This window comes from Ciconia boyciana, chromosome 15 (genome assembly GCF_034638445.1).
Source record: "Ciconia boyciana chromosome 15, ASM3463844v1, whole genome shotgun sequence".
Classification (NCBI taxonomy): domain Eukaryota; kingdom Metazoa; phylum Chordata; class Aves; order Ciconiiformes; family Ciconiidae; genus Ciconia; species Ciconia boyciana.
The window spans coordinates 15,476,389-15,494,662 of record NC_132948.1 but is presented as its reverse complement, the minus strand read 5'-3'; the positions used below and the strand labels follow the sequence as shown (position 1 = coordinate 15,494,662).

At 38.6% G+C, this 18,274-nt stretch overlaps 1 protein-coding gene across 12 annotated transcripts in view; it reads right to left on the bottom strand.

Moving 5' to 3' along the window:
• Window positions 1–18,274, bottom strand: part of ARVCF (ARVCF delta catenin family member) — a 298,725-nt gene that overhangs the window by 185,211 nt on the left and 95,240 nt on the right. For 11 of the 12 annotated variants that reach the window (XM_072879699.1, XM_072879700.1, XM_072879702.1 and 8 more), the window contains one exon: window positions 4,420–4,485. The exons of the other annotated variant lie outside the window; for it this stretch is intronic. The gene's annotated coding sequence lies outside the window, so the exon portion shown is untranslated. The remainder of the gene's footprint in view (window positions 1–4,419; window positions 4,486–18,274) is intronic. 12 annotated transcript variants of the gene reach the window in all.

Here is an 18,274-nt window from a genome sequence, read left to right as displayed (position 1 = left end):
TGAGAACAGCCATATATTTACAAGCATTGAATCGCCATTTCACAAAATGCAGGAACAAGAGAGTCAGTGGGCAGGCAGCAATTTCCATAGCCAGCCCAGTTTCTCACTGGCAAAAGGGAATAACTGAAATATTACAGCAAGGCTGGAAAATCCTGCAGTGGTCATAATCATGCTTTCATAAAAGATATTACTGTGCCATCTTCTAACAGATAAATAACAAAATGGCAAGCAACAAAGACCAGGGCAGCTATGCAGTTAGGTAGACCAACAGCCTGCTTCTGTTCCAAATGCTACAATAACGGTGTCAGTAGACAGTGGATTTAAACTAACTGCCATTAGTTAGAAAATGGTCATTTCACTACGCAGTCGGAGAAGAAAAAATTCCAACTGTGACCCCACAGAACAGTGAGTGTTTAAGCTCAGCAACAGATGTGTCAAATGAATTATCCCAACCATGAGGAGTTAATTGATGCTATAAATAGTACTCTGCAGACAAAAAAAAAAAAAAAAAATCCACTTAATTCTCATATCCAAAGCACACAGTCTAGCTTTGCTTATCAGTAAAACTATTTTCCTTTAAAGAAGTGGGCTTGGGTGTTTTACATGTAGATTAACACAGAGAGATAATTTGATTTCAGGCTATTGAGAGATTTCCTTCCTTTTATGTTTGAGGAGAAGAGGGCTGCATGCAGCTAAATGAGATCCATAGATTACAGTAGAAGAAAGGCTAATAAAACTGCATAGCTACATTCCTGGGTAATAACGAATGTTTTTTAATTCTAGGGCTCCAATCTCAGGGTTTATGAGGGCATTTCCAATTACTACTTTTAAGATTAATGTGAATAAATGCATCAAAAGGAAACAGATCTTTTAACCCATCTGAATCAAATACTTAATACCTCCCATAGCATTTTACGCCAATAAACAAACTGGCATTGCTGGGGGGGACGACTGGGGGAATCACAGTTCTGAAGTGTTCAGAGCAAGCATCTTCCCTGTGGTTTTCTTACTGCTTTCAGGAGAAAAACCAAAACAAAAAACCCTCTCCTGTTTTTCTAAACGTGTGTCTTGTTAAGTCTCACAGTTGTATCTGGTGGGTTGTGTGGTGCTGTATTGCTCCACCAGGGAACTGAAAACATTAGTATAAACAGGAAAGGAAAAATTTCAATATTCATGTTTAATTCTTGAAGCTACTAAATCAAATGAATTTCATTAGCTGCTCACCAACCAATCCTACTGCATTACTCTCCCACATTTCATCCTCTCTCATTAAAAACAACCAGATTTTGACCTTACATTGCTTTAAACCAGGAACAGTATCAATGAAGAGGAGATTAAAGCAATACAAAAAGAGGGAAGAAACAGAATGAGGCCCACTAGCTCTAATTCTCTCCAGTAACATCTGTCTCATTCTAAATCAAGTATTTTTTTCACCAAGCTAAATTTGGACGCCTGAGGCACTAAGTAAACCTACTCCATTAGACCAAAACTATAGATCTGCTTTCTGCAATTGTACGTGCAGATTCAAAGATGGCAGTGATAGACACTTCACTGTTTCGGCATCTGTAAATTTAAAATGCAATCCAAGTTCATTTTACCCTTGTAAGTTTAGGATGCAATCCAAGTTTGTGCTGATTAATGCCACAGCTTTTTAGTGTTACAAAGCAAACATGCATTTGAGAACTAATAAATAATATCTGAGCAAAATACAAGTATTTAGCTCATCTGATGTCTTGAATAATCATCCAGCTCATACATAAACATATAAAGGCAGGAAAACCAGATACATTTTAATGATAGTCTCGGAGGGACTCATCATTCCATATGATGAATTTTGGCACGTAACTTCTCTCTAACATGGCCAACAGAACAGTCTTTGTTACACAGTGCAAAAACGTCCTGCTCCAGAGTGTCGCTGCCTGTGTGAGGGGCAGAAGCAGTGTCAAGAACTGGCCATTTAACTTCTCTCTTTTCAGGTGCGAGACATTGCAAATCTTTGAAGCAGAAATCTTTATCACTCAGAAGCATTTTCTATTCTATTAGCCAAGCATATTGGCTTCTCTAGGGTTACACTGACAGTCAAAACAGCCTTCAGAGAATAATGTTCAGGACATGTCTCGTTCATATCATTGGGAAAATCAAGACGCCATAGTAACCCCATTGATTAGTCCAGACTCAAGTGTTCTTTACTCATTTAGATCTTCACTTGCATGAAGCAGAAATGCAGTGCTGTGCTTGGTCTGCGAAGTGTTACATTCGTACATTTATCAAAAATTATTTTTATTACATCACTGCAAATAGCAATTTTTACAACTAGGATTCATCTCTTCATTATAAGAGCTTTTTATTAACTGGCTTGTAGCTCTATCAGAATTTAAACATTTGGGCTGAAGTTTTCCCTGGTAGATCTTTCCTTCAGGCTCAATTTCTCTTTTAGAAGAACTCCAGCTAGAATAATTTGACTGCTTCTCATATCAGGTACAGAAATTTTTGTGCAAGTTTCTTCCATTAGTGGCTCCGAAGACACGGTCAAGCAGCTTGCTATCAGGCAGCACCCTACGTTGTTGGGCTACGGTGTCTCCCTTCTGCTCCATATGCAGCTGAAAGGGCGGTGGAGCTCACCGCACCCTGCAACTGGCAGGATACCAACACCCATACCGAACCGCCGGGGATTCCCCCTTTTCCCATCCCTCTTCTCCTGCCTATGAAACCTGTTCTGAACTTGACCTTATCATAAGCCTCCATTTCAAGTGGACAACTACCACATTTAAACTACGTCTTCTGGGCTGAGGTTGACCCTGATCCGAAAATCAGTAGGAATTGGGGAAGGTGTTGGATTTAGGGGGTCACTATCGATTGTCTTTTGGACAGGTCATTTTCTTCCAGATAGCTATAGTTAGACACTGACCTCAGCCCTTCCAAGGCTATCCTACTTCTGTGTCTTTGACTAAATCTTAATGCTTTTTGTAGCTTATATTGCCCATCAATAATACTACTTCTTTCCAGGAATGCACTTCTCACTAGTGCCTAATTACAGTTATTTGGAAGCAGAAATATTTCTTCCAGATCACTAAAGATCTGCTCCAAGAACCAACTTTCTATTCAAACATCCCTTTTTAATAACAATTCTGCTGATAACTGTGCTGAGTGGGAAAAATAATAATTTTGCTTTAACTGTCTAGCCACTTCAAATGTTTAAAACTAATTCCCTCTATTATATCAAAATTAAAATCCTGCGCTGTATAAATAGGAATGTATTCCAGCTATAATAAACACTTTAAACTCATTTCATTAAGACTACGTAATGGAGGTAAGTAGCAAACAATTCAGTCAGTAAATACAATGTGAACTCTGTTGAGAATCCTTCTTACAAACAGCTTTGAAACTTTAAATGGGCTATATACCCTTTCAGTTTTGACATATATAAAAGGGACAATGTTTAATCTAAAAATAATCAAATGAAAATGGAAAGAACTTCATAAAAATCAGTAACATGATACTTGTTATTCAGAGGATTCTTTTTGAAGAATGCTTGGCTGAAACTATAGTCCACCTACATTGAGGAAAATAAAGCAGTACCCAGAAGGGAGTAATATTTCAGGAAAACAAACAACAGAGTACTTCAATATTTAATCCCATTATTCACCACCAAGCCCCCAGATTTAACATAGACACACCAAAGTATTGAGGTGAATTCACAGCTGCTGAAAATGCTTGTGGTCATCCTCTAAGCAACCAGAAGACTGGCCTTTTGATCTCAAGAAAGGCTAAGACATAGTTGGCAGGGAGGGAATGGAGAGAGGAAGACACATCTTAAGAGTATGACCCTTACAGCAGAAAGAGGTGGGATGCAAGACATAACCGTAGCCTTTAATCTTGTTCGGGTACAGAAAAACCTTAGGAAAGCACGAGCACGAGCGGAGAACAGGATAGGAAGTGAATGCTTAGAGTCCACCTGCTGTAAACGTGGCCGCAGGAAGAAGTCCCACAGTAAGAGACATTCCCTGCTCTGTCAGGGGTAGAACGACACTAAATGAAGATTTCCATGGTAGGAGGAGAAGGGAGACATGGATCAGAGATGGTGGGAACTCACAAAAGAGAAAATTGTCATCCCTGTTTTCCTCAGCTAGCACTTGAATTTTACCCTCGCCAGAGCCTCAGCTCTCAACACAATATAGAATTACAGAGGTTCCTCTCCTAGTTCCACAGTTTTAAGATTTATCATGGGTATTTCCTTCTTTCTGCCCCTCAACCATTCTACCACTATTTTAAAACAAATTTTAGTAGGCCTTCAATAGCATGCAAACTAATGAATTTCTGAGAGGTGTAAAGATAATTTAAAAAAATAAAAGAACATACATAATGACAAATCAGCAAAATAGTCAAGAGACTTGGTACGTAACTGCAGAAACACAGTACCTTTTATAGCGTTCTGTTCTTGTAGCGGCTTTAAGATAGAAATTCTCCCTTGGTTCGATGAGAACTCTGTCAGAGAAACAAAGAAACATAACAAAAAAAGACATTTTTATTCCATCTAGGGGAAGTAGGAAGAGTGGATTATTTTTAAATAATCGATAACATTTACATAATACAGTGGAAATATCTCCCCTTGGTTCCCCTTCCCTTCCTGAGTCGTGCTGGTGTATAAAAAAGTGTTACTTCCCACACCTATTCTACCATCACCTGAAACCCCAGGAAAATCCCACGGAACTGGAGTACAGAAAGCAAACTCCACAAGAAGAGCTCGTTTGGCTAACTAGCTATTCCAATCCTCTTGATTTCTGTCCCAGTGCCATCCATATGTGCATATATCAAACGGTTCCAAACTTAGAATTTAATCCAATATATATTTAATCCCCCATTGATTCATAGATTTAAAAGCCAAAAATGTTTCCTTCATAAGCATACACCATAGCATTTTCAGTCATCCAGGTCTAAATACCATCTAGTGATTCTAAAAATGTCAACTGTGGCTACATCAATACACCTCATCCCGTTTGACATTTTTTCTTCTAGCAGCAGGAAATAAGAGAAATTAGGGCAGGAAGACATCCACCTTTGAAATTCACCAGGAAGAACTCAACATTTTTCAACATCTCATTTGTCGTTTGAGCTTCAGGTAGTATTCCCATTGCAGCATTTCTTATCCCAGACATCAGAGAACAAGCAGGATGCTTTCTCTTGGATTCCCAGTCTCTTTCTCTCTTTCTGAGACCAAGAACATTTCGAGTAGATGATTCCTGCAGATCATCCTTGCTTAGTCCCACTCAGGCTAAAGTTTACCCATAAAACAGACATGCCACTACCCTTCCACTTCCAGCCTGCAACATGGCTTCATCATTAGACCCTTCCCCTCCGCTCCTCCTTTGGCTGGAAGGTACAGTAAGGCCAAATAAACGTGTCGGGACAGAAAAACACTCCAACCCTTCAGACTCACTGTAACTAAAAAGGTGCTAAACCAAAATTATACATCTCTGAGGTAAGCTGAGGGTTTCTTGGAAGCCTAATTTCTTTTAGCTTTTGTCTTTTAAGAGTATGACTACCTCCTCTAAGTAGGCTAATTTTATGTATTTTATTAAAATATTCTCCATTTCTAAGCCAGAAATAATTCATGATTTGTTTAGTGTCACCTGGAGCAGACAAAAACTACTGAAAAAATACTTTGCTTGATTCTTCCTTCCTCCTTTTCCACCCGTATTTTTTTCTTTTAGTTCATTCAGAGTCAAGAAGACAAGCAGCCTAAGGCGTCTGTCTTGAGTTGGGACATACTGGGTAAGACCCAGATCCACTACAGCCTTCATGTATGGCTGTGGGCTATTTAACCTTTTTTTATCATATAACCTGGGAAGGAACTGCATTTTCCTACTTCACAAGATCTCTTAAAAAAAAAAAATATATAAAAAATATCATGAGGTATCAGGTACTTCAGAAAAGAAACACCCACACTATTACTGGTGGTCTTACAGTGATAATCACATTTATATAGTCTGACGTTTAGTGCTGATTATCAAGAAAAACACCTACATGTCTTTTCAATACCAATCTAATGGTTTCATTTTATTCTTTAAGCAGAAATTTTTGTTAAAAAATTCAATACCTTGTGCAACCAGAAAGTTTAGCAATAAGATAAGATAAGAACAGATGATCAAGGCAAGTCCAGAGGAGGCTGCATTGCCAATACAGCACATCCATGCTGGGGATAAAAGGAAGAGGTGGGTCAGCAGAGTTCTGACAGTAATTCAAAACCACATGGGCTACCTCCTCGTGCAAGACGGGCACTATTCTGTCTTGTGAGTGACAGTCCTTAAAGTGCTGTCTGGGTTATGGCAAACAACTGGACCAGCTACTGCTGACAGCCCATGCTGTTCTCACCGTATTCACGTGGGTGCAGTCTCACCGACAGTGAGAAACCAAGTGCTGGTTTATATTGGCTGATGCCAGCTGAGAGCTTGAGCCCAAAATCCTGGGAAGCCTGGAGCTTGCTGAGGCTCATGGCTCTATTGCAAAGTCCCTTTTTCAACCCTTGGGTGCTGTCCATTTGATAACATGACCTGTACTGCAAGGGAGAGGGAGGGGGAAAAGCCCACCAGCTTGGACCATGTGACATTTAATAAAACACCTGTACTTCATTGTATGCTGCTTCATTCCAGTGATACACTTTTATCACTGACTTTAATCAAGTATCTTACAGCTCTCAGATGAGAAAGGTGGAGAAAAACCTGTAATGCCTTTTCAAATTGCTTGTTAGCTCTCACTTGTAACTAATTACCCCGGTCACACTGTTAGAGATTCCGAGCAGTTTTATGTTCGCTCGCCAATAAACAACTAAAAAAATGAAACTAGACAATTAGTCTCTAGCTATAATAACTAATTAAGATAAGTATTTTCAGAATAAGGAACTTAACAGAACATCAAGATACTGACACTGCAAAATTCATGTGAAAGTAAAGCATCTATCAGCAAACAATTTCTTGCCATTCAGTGAGTTCCACAATTGCATCCCAACCATCACTCCGTTCTTTTCCTCCTCCAGTGAACATAATTAGTTATTAAAACTTCTTTCTAATGTGGTGAGAATGTGAGTAGCTTATTGGACTATAGGAAAGCTTAGGGCCAAATTTTGATGCTGCACCATCGCAAGTGTATGCAGCAGTGACAGATCAGTATTTTTACACAAACAGCATGACGGAAAGTACTGTAGCAATTTGTCCTACCATTCGCTTTTCCTAATGTCTTGTTTTGCATCATCCGCTAAGCCTGTACTGTGCTGGCAATCCACTCGTCGTACCTTCTTGATCCCTTACTCAAAAAGCTTCTGAACATGCACCCAGTTCTTGAAAATGATTACTGCACAGTCAGTTGTGTGAGAAGCCGTTTTCAGACAGGTAAAGCATGGGTAAATCCACGGAATTCAGTGGACTTGCTTGGCCTTTGGTTCACGCTGCGCTAGCCTGCTGATTAGTGACGTGGAGACAGCGTTACACAAAACCACTAATGAAATGCATTCTGTGGCACTGAGTGGATTCCTCGCCTGTGCATAGAAATAGGTGCAATTAAAACCGCCAAGTGTGAGGCAAGTAGTGAAGTCCAAAATAAGTAAGAGTGACAATAAAATGGCGTGGATAGACAAGCAGACTACTTTTCAATTCAGCTGCAACACTACTATAAGCACATATTGCAAAATCTTGCCAAGGGCATGAATGGAAAGCCTGTATCTTTGGCTCCTTCTGTCACTCAAATGAGCTTCTCTCTGACACTTCTGGCACTAAAATAACTAATAAAGAATTTGGATGATGTAATTTATTTGGTAAGAGAAAAATTACCTGCAGATTCATAGCTACAGCCCTCACTGCGCACTTAAAACTCAAAATCAGCCTTAATGGACTAATGTTTCTCTCGCTTACAGCAGTGATCGCAGACAGCACAACTTCAGTTAACAAGAGTTACACCAATGGAAAAGAGACCAGTGGAAAAGAGCTCACTTGGTCCCAAGTTAAATTTGTCTGTCCATGTTTTGTCCGTATTGATTGCAAGCAGCTCACACCCTCCAATTGTATGTTTTCCTCGGCCCGGGCTTTGTCACAGACAAATCACCAGAAGTACAGGCAGAGCTGAATAGTATTCTTTGAGCCGTATTTTGCATCTGCTGTGACTTGCTTTTCTTAACCAAGAGACAAGGCGGTGAGGAGAAGGAATTTTTTTCCCTAAGCTCCTTCTTCCTTCTCCTTATATCCTTATTTGCTAAACGGCTATTTTATTTCACAGACAAATGTAGGATATTCTGACTGACAGCATAGTTCTGCTTTTATATAAGATATCAGATGGCAAACATGAGGTATCTACATTACACAACTCAGTATATGGGTATATAATCTGTCACAGCTTGCATCAAAACATATGAAACAGGCATGGGAAGTGAGGTCTCCCATTTAAAGATGTGATACAAACACAGCTACCACACACCACACTCAACAGCAGCAACACTGTGCACTCATTAGAAGGCTCTCCATCAAAAGAGGCGGACTACAAGCTGTGTGATATTCTAATATTTACACTCAATTATCTTTAGAAATTTATTTAAAACAGCATTATTTTTGTGTTACTTATGAACTTTGAGTTCCCTTATAAACTCCTACTTATTCTTAATTATAATGTAAATCAGCATGTTAACATCAAGCAAGCAACCATTAACTAAACCAGCCGATACAAACGCGGACACAGTTCGGACAGAAGCGGTGGCAAAACGCCCAGAAAGTTACAAAACCGCTCTGAACCGCTCCGTCAACACGGACAGATACACAGACCTTTCAAAAGAGATGCTCTGGGTAACAGCAGTTACTGCCAATAAATTTTGTATAAATATTCCAAAAGCCGTAAAGAGCCCATGCATCAGTACACAGACATGTCATAGATAAGAACTGTGGCTTTTTAAAATGTCAGGACTGAAAATGTACAACAGCCTATAAAATGTTGCTCAAGTCATTACATGCGAACAGCCACGTAAATCATTTATTAAGGAAATGATGGCTGAACTAGCTTTGGCAAACTAGGTGCACCTATTTCCTCGACGACGTTAGTGCGTTGATAAAGACATGGCATATTAAAAGAAAAGTTATGAAATATAGAACTACAAAAGCAAACGTACAGTGATTCACTTCAATGTGCTATGATACAAGCAAGTAAAATTAAAGCTAATCCTTTCTACTGAAGGAAATGTCACAAACTTTTGTGCGTTGGGTAAATTAATATTTATAAGAAGCCCAGACAGTTTAGTGTTTTTAATATAGGACTAGGATTTTCTCCTGAACATCAAACAGAAAAGGTGCATTAAAACTGCAGTTTCTTGATTGCCACAAACCTAAACGACACTATTTCCGAGATTTGTTTTCCATCATATCATACAGATTAGCAACTGTACACAACTGGGAGATTTGCAAAATCCACCGAGTAGCCATGAATTATACATTCCTAGCTCTTTAAAGCTAATGCATAATAATCTTCCTATCAAGAGCGTGCTGACAGCTGCTAGTACTACTTTCCTAAAATTTCTCATTACAAACATAGACATCTAGGAATGGAAAAACAAGCAGGTATACACAGAATCTAACACAACACAGGTGCACATATATATTACATGTATATGTAATAAGTGAGACTTTGCCAACAACATTGTTTCAAGAATTTACATAGCAATAAAATTGTAGCTGAACACCTATTATAAAAAATGTAATTTAAAATTTTACAGCCTAATATGCATAAGAATTCATCACACCCAATTAAATTAAAATGCAGCACTTGATCCCCTTTTACACAAAGTTTGAAAAGGAATTTTGTTATATTATATGCTAATATGAAGTTTCATTTAATTTAGCTGATGAATTACCTAATTTTGTTATCCAGTATACTAAGGATATCCCCATTGAACATGATAGCTTTTCATGGGGTAACCAAAGTCACCTTATATGTATTACAGAAACAAGATAAATGTATTAATTTTAAATGGGATGCAAAGGTGATCTTCCAAAATTTATAATGAAATTTAATCTTGAAAAATGAAAAAAAAAAAAAAGAAAAAAAATTAAATCCCGGTTTTAGTGATAATACAACATTAGTGCCAGTACAGTTCACAACAACTGCGGGAAACTCTGGTTGCAGCTGGTGATATTCTCCAGGGGAGAAATTCCTCTCTTAAAGCAAGCCAGCCCCAGTTCTGTAATCACTTCCATGACTGTTCAGCCTGGACAGAAATTGCACAGTTAGGCCTGTAACTGTGCTTAAAAACCCCCAGACAACAGCACTGACGTTACTGGCTGAACACCAAGAGCCTCTTCATAGGCTTTTGTTTCTTGTTCCTAGAAGTTGTGTGTGCGTGAGTATGTGATTACCCAAAACTCAAATCTTTATCATCTCCTTCATTTCATAGCTCTGAAGGGCCACTGCAGGATTCGGTGGTTTTCACTGAATTACTGCGAGGTTCACACGCCTCAGCTCAACTCCTGCTAGGCAAGAATAAGAGTTACTGGCCCACGATACGCTTACAGTGCGAGCAGGGCCTTCCCCAGCGTCAAGCAAACCCAAGCGATAATGGACACTGCGAGAAGAACAGCAAGTGCTGGTGACAGAGTTATGCTGAAGACAAAGCTTGAGGTTCATGATTGTAAAGAAAATTCCAGATTATTTTTTTAATCTAGGCTGAATCACCCACCACATACAAATCATTCCTCTTTCAAATACATTTGCTGAAGAATGTTGCACTTAAATACGGATTTTGACACCAAGAGTCAATCGGTAAGATTAACTTACACTATGTAAGATCTGAGTATATGTTTAATTTCTTTTCTTGCAGTTTACACTTTTTTTTCCCCAACATTACATTATACACCAACTAGTTCAACTCCAAACATAAGCTTAACATTAAACTAATGAACTGGAATTTGTAAGAATTCTTTTTGATTTGAAAAATGTGCTTTGCAGAAGAGCTGTTTTCTAAATAAAATAGCAGTTTCTAGTTACTAGTACTAGTAATCTTATTCCTGTTAATTAATAACTATGTTATACAGTGAATTTGCATGATTAAATTTAACGCTTCCAAGTGATATAAATACCATTAAAGTGATTTTTAAAATGTGAATGTTCAGTGCAGCCATCCAATCATGAAAAGCCATATCATCTTTGCTTATTGAAGACTTTTAACTTCAGCATTACACAGCTTCCTAACCAATCAAGAAGTCCAATTAACAGTCTGGAGGGTGAGAAATGGCTTCCGAGCTTGATTTCCTAATTCAAGGTTATTGCCCCAGCGCAGGGGACCAGCAGGCTGCAGCCTAAACAGAATAGAAGGACAGAAGACACCAAAGGAGACCAGGAGAGAAAATAAGAAAGGAGGAGTCTTAAACGTAAGGAGGAGTAGAGGAAAGAAGCAAATTGTTTAATGTGTGGGTGAATAGCCAAGTTCAACACTGGCTGCAAGGCACAAAATACAGCAGACGCCAGCTGTGAATTTAGCCAAGGGTTTGTACTTGAATTTCTTGAGGCAACCTATTCAATTCACTGTCATATTTAATTGAAATAGTAGACAAAAAGAACTGAGAAATTAAGCTCTCCCATTTGTCTCCTATTTGAAAGTGTTTTGATGAAGAGGAGAAAGGTCTTGCCTAAAAAAAAAAAAAAAAAGGGAAGTTTAATACACGTGTCATGGCTACCCTACCGGGTTCTAAACTCATTTACTGTACAATCAAACTATAAAGTTAAGAGTGTCTTTAAATAACGCCTTCAGCACGGACTTCCCAAAGCAAGCTGGAATTTTTAGAAGTAAACTATAAAAAGAAAATCTTTGTTGACAATTTTAATTCAAAAAAGAAAACTGCAATTTACAATTGATATCTTCCTGTACTCATACAACACAGATTAGCTGCTATAAAGCAGCACAATGCTGTCACAGTTTCATTATGATTACAATAACCAGAAGCGCTCTGCAGTCAACACTGTCAGATGTTTCTGACATCATTCTAGCACGTTAATTATGCTGCGCTGCCTGCCAGTGGCTAACATCTACTGGCCTGGCAATTAAGCTGGCAAAGTCTCAACTCTGAACAAAAAGCAGCCACCAGATATTTTGTCAAGCTAGGAAATTTCTTACCAAAAATACATACTTGAAAAATGTCCAGTTCTTTCTGAGCACACTCTCTGTGCCCAAATGGAGGAAGAAAACCAGCCTGAAAGAAAGCCTAACAACCAGCAACATTTTGTGAATAAAATTATAGGGTAGCCTTGCTTAGGAACTGTATTTTCTCCATAAATCTGCATTCGTACTGAACAGTCTTACTAGTCTATGCTGACAACTAGGACACTTAAAGTAGTCACTATCACAATGGTACCTAACCCCTCTAACTGGCGTAAGACCGTCTCCCATAGATAGACAGATTAGCATTACATGCTAACGAAGTTAAAAGAAAGGAATGTGAAATACAGGTAAGATTGGAGAAATCACACAGAGAATGACATTTTACTGAAGGTCAGAGCCATGAGTGAGAAGCCAATCTCCTGAATCTCAAAACTAATCCTTTACACATGAGCGATGGCTTCCTCTCGTCCTTAGGAAAGACAGACAATTGAATGAGGCCTCAGTCACAGCTCCAACTCCTACAGTTATTTACATAAAGCAGGATTTTTTTGGTTTTTTTAAGCAAGAACACAGAAAACTAGCTTGAAACAACTGGAAGACCCATAGCAAACCTGCAGAATCCATAGCACTCTCGTGGACAGTAGGAGATGCATACATTTTCCAGAAAACTGATCAAGTGGATGCATGTGTACGCAGCTAAACCTAATGAGCATTCCCAAACTAACAACCTACATACAAATGGTTAGGAAATCAAAAGGTACAAGTAGATTATTTCAGATGTGCTGGCATTTTTAAAAATTTTATTTTATGTCCCACAGAAGCATTGATTTTACTAATGAGGTTTTGGCTAGTAGAAATTGCAAGGATGTGAAGTTTGTCACCTGTGTGACAGTGAAAGAGTGTAGCACAGCTGTTGGACTTACACTAAAATTATGTATATTCTATTTAATTGCATAACAATGTTTCAGTTTGTTGAAAAATAACTTGGTAAGTTCTATTTATTAATGATGACCTGAAGGGAGAAGTTCAAATGAAGAGAAGAAGCAGGATCTCTACTCAGTCAGGCACACCAAACGGTGTTACATGAGCACAGATTAAAATCACTAATATAAATTGCTTCAATAAAGCAAGGTGAAAATTAAAGGTGAAGTACTGTAGCAATCTAAAAAGAAAAACAATTGCCAGGGAAAGATATAAATAGCAACCATACTCATTGCTCTGTGAATGTAAAAGAGGTGGCTAGGAAGAATATCTAAGGGTAGAAGAAATCAATCGTTTGTAGTTCTTATAGATCAGAGCTTAGTAACCTTTCCTGGCAAACTGGGAATCCACACACAAAGCAGAGAGAGCTTGCTGAAGAAGGAAATAGGGAGAATATGCGTATTCCACGTCCCAGAACTCTTACAAACTGCATGCTTCATTTTAATACACTCAGGCTACCAGGCAGTCATATTACTTAGGCTATTTATAGATACACCAACTTATTCAAATACTTGGCTACGGTTTTTTTCAAGCCCCAGGACAAACAAGAGCAGCTAAAATGTGCAATATTAGCTTCCAGAAGCATGTGTTACCACATCTGCAAAAAGGTTATGTAAGTACCTATAATCTTATGTTAATTGAAGCATGGTAAATACCTGTATTTATGAACATAGCTTGTTTCCTAGTGCTTTCAGTTCATAAATTTAAGGAATGTAAAATCATAACAGTTTGTTGGGTTTAATCTGGTCTTTAGACACTAAAAAGCAGGTCAGCATCTTCTTTTAAAAGGATTAAAATGTGAAAGCAGTAGGAATTTGGTTATCCAGACACTTTGAAGCAAAATTATTTGCTTTGCCATATTGTTTCCCTTTTTATGGTGACTGCTCTCTCTCTCTCATGTACTGCTGTAGTTCTTCTGATATAGAAAAGTTATTACAATCCCACTGTAAAGAAGTTGAAACAATTTCTTAGACCCACATGGTTTTATATTTATCTTTAAGGCCAATGAAGGGAGATTAAATTAAATCTTATTCCTAAAACTCTGACATCTTGCTAATTTCAAGCAACTTCTTGTTGCGTTTTCTAAGAAATATTGGGAGGGATGCACTAGAGAAAACCTGAACAAGAAAGTGCGTTAGGATTCTGACAGCACAACAAGCCAGTATTTAAAAAAAAAGGGGAGGGGGTGTCAAAAAAAAGCTAGATTTTTTTCAATAGGTGCCTGTTTTTTAAAACCTGTGGACTCAGATCACTAGAAATCTGGCAATTACAGTAAACCGGTTAATCTAGTTCAGTGACAGCTTGACCCCACAGAGTCCCAAATACTGCATTTTGTTACTAGTGGAGACACGAACAAGAGACCAGAGATGCCTTTGAAAGGCCAAATTAACCAACCAAAGGCAGCAGTGGTAGTATTGAAGAGCACAGCACATGCTAGAAAGCCCAGCAATGAAACATGCTGACACCAAATAAATTTGTGAGTGGGAAGAACACAGAAACACTGGCAAGGAAAGGCACTCAAGGGACCCACATTTCCCCTGTCAACAGGAGCAGTAGTGCCAAGCGTGAACTGGCAATGGAAGCGCGTGCCAAAGTGCATTTGGAGCTAAAACAGAGAATTGTCAGTATGGCTGTCAGTGGTGCCCGAATCATTGTATTTATCCCTCTCAGTGGATGCGTTTCGTGTGGCTGCTGTGATAACTCGCCTAGATAAATATTAGAAGGCATGAAGTAGCAATGGACTAATTAATATTTTTGATACCTGATTTAGTGACTGCAGAGAACTTTGTGGCTAGGCAGAGGAAAAACAAGGAGTAAAAAAAATACACGCAAGCAGGGAAACAAGGAAAATAAGGTTAACAGTGAAGGAAGCACACACTGAGTCTGTCCTACAGAGCTACCACTTGGTCAGGAAAGGGAATAGGTAATTAACAGAAGAGGAATGAACAGGTAAACAATTCACATACATTTGCACCATGCTATAGTTCGTGCTATTCGTGTTGATAGTAGGATTAATACACATTCCTGGTAAGATTAGTAAGTGTGGAACCGTGTTGCTTTTAAAATTTATATATTTATCAGTATACATTTGATATACCTGTTCAATCAGTTTTTCAGTACCATATAACCTTTCTCCTTTTCTCCCACAACAAAGAGAAATAAAATGAGAACAAAAGAGGTCAGAGAAACTAACAGTTGCATAGCATTTGAAAGTGTGGATAGACCGTGCTGCACTCTTGATCTCTCTGGTCTCAGATATAATTGAGATATGGTGCCTTATAGAACCTTTTTCTCGAAGCACACTGCTCATTAACAGTTCAAGCTCACAGGAACGGAGCAGGCAGAATGGGGCATAAGATGACATGGGAAACCACAAAGCAGTAAAAAAGCTGGCAGCTCTAATTTTAGTTCTGCCAGCCTGGACGGTGTCCTCTTAACAAGCACCAAGTGTGATAAAACTAACGAATGCAGCCTAACTGTCAAAAATACAGAAGCAATAACTCTATCACACAAGTCTTATTTGCATCTTAAATATTTATAATCTTCGGATTTAAGAGACAGAATATGGCTGCACATCTGTTCTTTTAATCTGGACGCATGCCTTTTAATGTAAGCAGCTAAGCAACTGCAAATACTACAGTCACGACACTTCTGTGGGACTTTGCAAGCCAGCTTCCAGCCTGACTCCATCATTAGAAGGCTGTGGCAGACCATGAACGTTCAGATGCTAGTCTTCTCCTCTCTCATTATATTATTCCTCCTGAATGATTCAGTGATGTCTCTGGTTTCTGTGGCATCGAAAATGCAGCAAAGGATTGATGAGGCCAAAAATACTGGTCTCAAAAAACCTCAGCTTCACTAGTTATTTATTAGAAAAAGAAAATATATTTCATACGAGTACCTTGGAAACCAGCAAGATACTTTGATTTCCAGTCACAACAGTGTCACAGGCTGTAGGTGCTTCTCAGATCTCAAAACATACAGAAATAAAATTGATCCTACAAATACAGTACCAGATATAATGACACCGTATCAGCCTTGCAAAAGGGCACAAAAATATACTTGTCTGTGACTTGCTAGAATAATTGTAATGAACGAACAAATAATATTTTACTTGATGTCAAAAAAATGTAATCACCCTGAGTAGGCCGAAAAAGAATTTGCAAAGCTCCTATATATTAGGCTGCTCATATAATGCTAATACATCTCCAGGATAAAGTAAAACAAGCTGCTATTCCCTCTAGGCCTCATCTAAGTCTTAATTTTTTGGTCCTTTAGAAAGGGAGACGGACTTTTCCATCTGTCCAGAGGCCACCCACACACTAAAAGAAAGCACAGAAGCAAATATACTCTCCACTGAAACCCTGCTATTAACATACTTTGATTAATAGTACCAGAGTTTTAATAACATAAAATGAATTTTATGTTATTAAATAAAATTTAATTGTCCAGAAAAATGTCCATAAATTTTTGTACATTTTGGTAAAGCTATAGTATATATTTTCTTAGAGTTGGTATATGCATAACCTTACTATTAAAAAACCTAATAGTCTCTCCAACTGTTAACTATGCACAGCTCTATATGAAGTCAATGGGAAATTAGATTGTCCCAAGAACTACATAATTTCACTCTAGATGTTAATTAAAAGAAATCACCAAACCCACAGAGGTTTAAATCAATAAGAGAATAAAAGTTCACATTTAGGTGGGATCAAAATCTAAGGCTAAGGCCACAATCAGTCTTAATACCACGCTGCTGTGGTCACTGGTGTTGAGACCTACGAATTGCAATACCTGTTCTGGTGGAAGTCACAATCTAACATTCTTGTCATGAAAACTTGTTTAAGAATATGACTGAGCTTTCATTAGGTCTCTGCAATTTACAGTTTTGAAGGGCAGATTTTAATTGTATGTGCGTCAATCATAATCCCATCCAATTGTCATGGAAACACACAGTCACTCCAATGAAGAGTCAAATGATTAACTTGGCTGCTGGAACAAAAGTTTTATTGCTGCAATTTACTGCGACTGTCTGGTCTGCATATATTAAGCTGAATGGAATCACAGTAATGGCCATGCTGCTGGACACAGTGCTCTGCCAAGACTTTAAATGGATTTGATACTTAAATTCTTTGTAGAAAACATGCATTATTCTGATTATATTTAAGCTAGCAGGATGTTATAAGGTATACTTCAATTCTGTAAGACTCCCATGGTTTTGTCCACCCTCAAACACGACTAGTTAGGTGAACTGGGTCAATCGAGAATGTCAGGCATAAGCGAGGCCTATCAGGCTCAACAATCTGCTTTGACAAGTAAGTACTGTGATTCTTACAACAGCAATTCATGTGATATCCCTGTATCTCTGACAGGTGATTTTCAAAGCAATCCCAATAGTGAGGTCATAATTGCTTTTCCAAATCAGGAAACCCACTGACTTGGCTACCATTCCCCAGAAATCTGCCTTGTGATCTGCAGCGATGGCTATCCTCACAACAGGGTGCGTGTTGCCTCTGAGGCAGTGCAGTGCTACTAGCATTGTTTTGCAGACTGGGAGCTGAAACAAAGAGAAACTCAGACCCAAGTTCACCAAGTTCTTTAGGTACCTAAATCCCAACTGCTTGTTGAGGAGTTAGTCCTAACTCATCTAAAGTGAAACAGAAAACCAAGTAACGTAGAAAACTTATAGGAAGCCTATAAGCTTCCTTATAGGTCTTCCCAGATCTTCCTATATTCTTCCTTCTTTTTTCTAGGTCTTTCAGTTCTTAAATTACTGCCCTGAACTCCAGCCATTCTTCTCCTTCTCACAAACCTAGGCACACAGGTTATGTCTCCTGTTTTGCTATCCGTGCTTTGACTGGGTTATCTGTTTTTGCATTAATATTGTGAATAAACTACAGAAGGAGCACGTACTGTTTAGAAACTGATGAGCAGATACCAGTCAGCAACTGAAATTTAAAAAGCCATGTTCCTTATTTAAACACATTCACCATGCGGCACATACAAAAGAGCAGGCATGTTCCTGGCTGCACGTGGATTGCATAGGAACGTGTCTGTTAGCTGCAACGCCACATGAACCTCCAAATCCTAAACAAATGCTTTAGCCCCTGAAAGAGAGGTCTGTAAAAGCAGTGGTCTGCTACCAAAAGCCCACCCTTTTAAGAGGCT